A 6,309-nucleotide genomic window follows, 5' to 3' on the forward strand; every position below is an offset into this window, starting at 1 on the left:
TGCTGCCCTGTGGCAAGGACTCAGGCCTCCATCCAGTGACCAAGGCAGTGCCAGGACTGGGGTGTGACAGGTCATGCAGCCACTCTGCCTGAAGTCACAGCGTCCTGGTAGAGCCTCCCTTCAAGACCCTGAGGGCCCAAGGGTAAGGTCCATTGACTGACGGAGCAAGATGCTGAGGCCACAGGGCATCTTGGGAAGAGTTTTGGATCCAACTCAGAAGACCTCAAGTCTTGTCCTGGCTTGGTACTTTCTAGCTTCGTGTAAATTTCCCTAGGTCTTGGTCTCCTTGATAAAACAGGAATGGCCCCTGCCCTGCCCACCTCACAGGGCTTTTGTGAGGCCCAGCAGAGCTCGCAGGCATGGAAGTGCTTTGAGAAGCCTTCACTGTGAGCTGCGCAGAGATATTACTTATGAGAGCATCCCCAGGGCTCCATTCCTAGAAGTTTCATCCCCAGAAGTCAGACAGTTCCCCTGGGAACTGTCCCAGGGCCCCAACCCCAGGTGCAAGGGCCTCTTGTGCCCCTGGAGGATCCGGGCTATTCTCATACTGTTTCTGGGAGGGTGTGACTGACAGAGCTGGGCTCCACAGTACTCATTGCTCGCCCCCACACACCGGATTTGTCACATGCTCTCCAAAACAACAACATCGGCGGTGGAGGTTGAATGTGAGGCTCAGAGCAGGTGCAGAGGAAGTGTGTGCGTGGGCAGGCAGCCTGCCCTGCCCCATCCCTATCTGAGTCTACCTTGGCCTAGAGCAGCTGTGGCTGTGATGTCCTTCAGCCCTGAAATGGGCCAAAATGGCAGAGGGCAGCCTCAGGCCTCTGCTTAGTGCCAGAGCTCCCAGCTAGGATCAGCCCCATCCTTCCCTATGTGGCAGGCTCTTCCCAATGCCCCAGAGCTGTCACGCAGCTGGACTCCACCATGCGCTGGGCTTGAGGCCTGGGACTGTCTTGGAGAGACAGAGAAGAGTATGAGTCAATGAACGTGATGTGTGTGTGGGGAAGAGTGTGTGAGTGTGAATATATGTGTGAATGTGTGAGTGGGTGATGTGGATTGTATGGCTCTGATGTTTGAGCACATGAAATATGTGTGGCATGTGACTGTGAGGTGTGGTGTGTGAGGGTGTAATGTGCGTTGTGTGGTACATGATGTGTGTGTGGTGTGTGTGGCTATAGTGTCAGTGTGTGTAGTCAGTGTGTAAACGTGTGTGGCTAAGAGTGTGTGATGTGTGTAGTGCATGAATAAGTGTTGTGTGGCTATGAGTGTGTGCGCTGTGTACTGTGGGAAAGTGTGTTGTGTGACTATGTGTGTGTGTTATGTGTAGTGTGTCTGTGTAAATGTATGTGTGGCTGTGAGTGTATGATGTGTGAAGTGTGTGTGCACATGTGTGGTGTGTGGCTGTGAGTGTGTGTGCACCTTGTGTATAATATGTGAGCATGAATGCATGGTGTGGGGCTGATTGTGTGCTGTGTGTAGCGAATGTGAATGCGTGGTGTGTGGCTATCAGTGTGCTGTGTGTAGTGTGTGTGTGAATGTGATATATCAGCAAAAACTTGAACTTTAGAATATTCATGTTTTTGTATCTAGGACAAAGATTTTTGGCTCTAGTTTGGCTATGAGTGTGTGCTGTGTGTCGGATGTGAGTGTCAATGTGTGGTGGGTGTCTATGAGTATGTGATTGTGAATATGTGGATGAGTGAGTGTGTGCTATGTGTAGTTGTGTGTGTGTGGTGTGTGGTTATGTGTGTATGTGTAGTGTATGACTGTGTGTGAGTGTGAATGTGGTGTGTGGCTGTGTATGGGCTCTGTGTAGTATGTGTGTGAATGTGTGGTGTGTGGCTATGAGTGTGTGCATGCTCTGTGGAGTGTGTGTGTGCTTGTGTGTGTGTGTTTTGTGACTGTGTGTGCTCTGTGGAGTGTGGAGTGTGTGCTTGTGTGTGTGTTTTGTGACTGTGTGTGCTCTGTGGAGTGTGTAGTGTGTGCTTGTGTGTGTGTTTTGTGACTGTGTGTGCTCTGTGGAGTGTGTAGTGTGTGCTTGTGTGTGTGTGTTTTGTGACTGTGTGTGCTCTGTGGAGTGTGTAGTGTGTGCTTGTGTGTGTGTGTTTTGTGACTGTGTGTGCTCTGTGGAGTGTGTAGTGTGTGCTTGTGTGTGTGTGTTTTGTGACTGTGTGTGCTCTGTGGAGTGTGTAGTGTGTGCTTGTGTGTGTGTGTTTTGTGACTGTGTGTGCTCTGTGGAGTGTGTGTGTGTGGTTATGAGTGTGTGTGTGGTGTCACTATGTGTGCATGCTCTGTATAGTGTGTGGTGTATGGTTATGAGTGTGTGACTATGAGAGTGTGTTGTGTGTGTGCTCTGTGGAGTGTGTGTGGTGTGTGGTTATGAGTATGTCTGAGAGTGTTGTGTGTTGTGTGTGCGCTCTGTGGGGTGTGTGAGTGTGTTGTGTGTGGTTATGAGTGTGTGAGTATGAGAGTGCTGTGGGCTGTGTCTGTGCTCTGTGGCGTATGTGTGTGGTGTGTGGTTATGAGTGTGTGACTTGAGAGTGTGTTGTGTGTGTGCTCTGTGGAACATCAGTGTGTTGTGTGGTTAAGAGAGTGTAAGAGTGTTGTGGGCTGTGTCTGTGCTCTGTGGAGTGTGTGATTGTGTAGTGTGTGGTTGAGTGTGAGTGTGTTGTGGGCTGTGTGTGTGCTCTGTGGAGTGTGTGTGGTGTGTGGTTATGAGTATGTCTGAGAGTGTTGTGTGTTGTGTGTGTGCTCTGTGGCGTGTGTGTGTGGTGTGTGGTTATGAGTGTGTGACTTTGAGAGTGTGTTGTGTGTGTGCTCTGTGGAGTGTGTGTTGTGTGGTTATGAGTATGAGAGTGTTGTGTTCTGTGGACTGTATGCGTGTGGTGTGTGGTTATGAGTGAGTGTGAGTGTGTTGTGTGCTGTGTGTATGCTCTGTGGTGTGTGGTTATGAGTGTGTGAGTGTGAATGTGTTGTGGGCTGTGTGTGTGCTCTGGAGTGTGTGAGTGTGTGCCGTGGGGTTGTGAGTGTGAGTGTGTTGTGTGTGTGCTCTGTGGAACATCAGTGTGTTGTGTGGTTAAGAGAGTGTAAGAGTGTTGTGGGCTGTGTGTGTGCTCTGTGGAGTGTGTGTGGTGTGTGGTTATGAGTGTGTATGAGTGTTGTGGGCTGTGTGTGTGCTCTGTGGAGTGTGTGTGTGTTGTGTGGTTATGAGTGTGTATGAGTGTTATGGGCTGTGTGTGTGCTCTGTGGGGTGTGTGGTGGTTATGAGCGTGTGAGTGTGTTGTGGGCTGTGTGTGCTCTGTGGAGTGTGTGTGTGGTGTGTGGTTATGAGTGTGTGAGTGTGAATGTGTTGTGGGCTGTTTGTGTGCTCTGTGGAGTGTGTGGTGTGTGGTTATGAGTGTGTATGAGTGTTGTGGGCTGTGTGTGTGCTCTGTGGGGTGTGTGGTGGTTATAAGCGTGTGAGTGTGTTGTGGGCTGTGTGTGTGCTCTGTGGAGTGTGTGAGTGTGTGGTGGTTATGAGCGTGTGTGTGTGTTGTGGGCTGTGTGTGTGCTCTGTGGAGTGTGTGAGTGTGTGGTGGTTATGAGCGTGTGTGTGTTGTGGGCTGTGTGTGCTCTGTGGAGTGTGTGTGGTATGTGGTTATGAGTGTGTATGAGTGTTGTGGGCTATGTGTGTGCTCTGTAGAGTGTGTGTGTGGTATGTGGTTATGAGTGTGTATGAGTGTTGTGGGCTATGTGTGTGCTCTGTGGAGTGTGTGTGTGGTATGTGGTTATGAGTGTGTATGAGTGTTGTGGGCTATGTGTGTGCTCTGTGGAGTGTGTGAGTGTGTGGTGGTTATGAGCGTGTGTGTGTTGTGGGCTGTGTGTGCTCCGTGGAGTGTGTGAGTGTGTGGTGGTTATGAGCGTATGTGTGTTGTGGGCTGTGTGTGCTCCGTGGAGTGTGAGTGTGTGTGCATGTCTGTGACCCGGGTTTGGCTGTGCTGAGTCTGGGGCCCGCCAGGCACGGCAGAAGGTGTGTGGAATGCAAGTGGGTAGGAGAGCTTTTCGCACCACGTGTGGCCCAAGTGAAACCCTGAAAACATCCCATTAGGTTGTTAAGACTAAGACTTAGGGGTCTGGGGCGGCTGGGCAGGAGGTGAAATTTTGGAGTTTGAGGGGATCAAAACTCCCAGAACTGGGCCTGTCTTGTTTGTATCTTCAGCTGTTACCCCTGGATCATGGGGGTTGGGGCCCAAGGGAAGATCGACGGCTGGTGAAATCGTGAAGTTTACGATTATTACATCCTTACTTTCTTCTCTTTTTTTCTCGTCTGAACTCGATTTCTCCTTTCTGACTCACAGGGCCGCCATGGTGCTCTGTGTAGTAGGTGTGTGTGTGAATGTGTGGTGTGTGGCTGTGAGTGTGCGTGCGCTCTGTGGAGTGTGCTTGTGTGTGTGAGTGTGTGGAGAGTGTCTGCCAGGCTGGAGCACACCCTGGGGCAGGAGAGCCAATGGCCCAGCACCCTCTAGGGACCAGAAGGCGTGAACCTGATGGAAAACATTCATAGCCCCCCGACAGCCGGGTGGAGAGAATAAATAATGTGAAAGACACTGGAAAGTGTAAGACCTTTCGGTGGATTCATTCACTCTCGGTGATGACCTTTCAGCTTAGGCTCTGCCGTCCTCCCTATGTCACAGATGGGCTAAGAAGAACATTTCCCATAAGGCTGTTGTGAGGATCACATGAGGTCCGTGTTACAAGGGACTCAGCATACGGCCTGTGCTGTGGTCAGAGTGCAGTGGAGAGGAGCCACCCCCACTGGTGGAGGTTGTTGTCATGGGTTCTGCCTGGTTGTTGCATTCTCTACTTTAACCTCCTCATGGCCGGGTTAGAAGGGCCATTTCCTGGGCCTTCCCAAACTGAGGGCCTCCATCCTCAGGTGGTCCTCTCCATGACCCAATGCTGTTCTCTGCAATGACCACAAGAATCTCCTTGTCTGGTGAACTCAGCAAGAACAAGCCCCCGCCCCAGGGAGAGGTACCTGACACAGGCACCCTGCAGTCCCGTCCTTCCCAGCACCACAGGACCCCAGACTTGCCTGTCCCAGAGCGAGCCACTCCACAGGAGTAGGGCCTTTGAGCATTCCCCTTTACAACAACAAGCCTATTTGTGACTTTTTAAAAAATAATAAACGGTGGAATTTTGTTGACTAAGATTTCTTTCCTGACTACAGCCATATTCCTATTGGAGTTCTGAGGCTAAAACTCCAAACTTTAGGAGGACTTTAGGATCAACTTCTATGTGACATAACAGCAAAAACCTGGGTTTTAGAATATTCATGTCCCTGTATCTAGGACAAAGGTTTTTGGCTCTGGGGAGAGCAGCTTGGCTGCCCTTTTAAGAATCAGCCAGGCGCGGTGTTTCCCACCTGTAATCCCAATACTTTGGGAGGCCGAGGTGGGTGGATCACATGGTCAGGAATTTGAGACTAACTTTGGCAACATGGGGAAACCCCATGTTTACTAAAAAACGACAAAAATTAGCTGGGCATGGTGGGTGCACCTGTAATCCCAGCTACTCGGGAGTCTGAGGCAGGAGAATCGCTTGAACCCAGGAGGCGGAGGTTGCAGTGAGCCGAGGTTGTGCCACTGCACTCCAGCCTGGGCAACAAAGCAAGACTCCATCTCAAAAACAAAACAAAACAATCCCCAAAAATAAGAATCAGCCTTGGAAGAGACACTCCAGACCTGCTTGGTTCCTACTCTGGATGATGCCCCTTCTAAGCCGGCCTCGCTCCACGGCCTGCTGGGGCCTTCGGTCTCAGCCTCATAGCTTGCTTCTCAGCGTGTCCACTGTCCACTCAGACATGTAGCCTTTTTGAGATGGTATCTTATTTTTGTTGCACAGACTCCCTAGTAGAGATCATTATTTTAGGAAAGCCGGGGGTGATGGTGGGAAACTCAACTGATATCTCTGCCTGGGGGACCAGTTTCATAGACCACAGCACAGTCCATTCCTCTCGCTGCTGTTTAATGTTCTTGGGAGAGATGTCATGTCTTGAGTCTTGGAAAAGTCTAAATCAGGAATCTATTTTCAGCTTTACAAAACAAGATCGATTGCTATCAACAACTTCCTGGCTGGATGCGGTGGCTCACGCCTGTAGTCCCTGTGCTTTAAGAGGTGCAGGCAGAAGAATTGCTTGAGGCCGGGAGTTCCAGACCAGCCTGGGCAACAAACAAGACCCTGTCTCTACAAACAAACAAAAAAATTCCCAACCACTGTTGGGCCCCACAGTGCTTGAGCATTAATAATAGTTGGACCTTAATAATAGTCCTA

This window comes from Callithrix jacchus, chromosome 19 (genome assembly GCF_049354715.1).
Source record: "Callithrix jacchus isolate 240 chromosome 19, calJac240_pri, whole genome shotgun sequence".
In the NCBI taxonomy this organism is placed as follows: domain Eukaryota; kingdom Metazoa; phylum Chordata; class Mammalia; order Primates; family Cebidae; genus Callithrix; species Callithrix jacchus.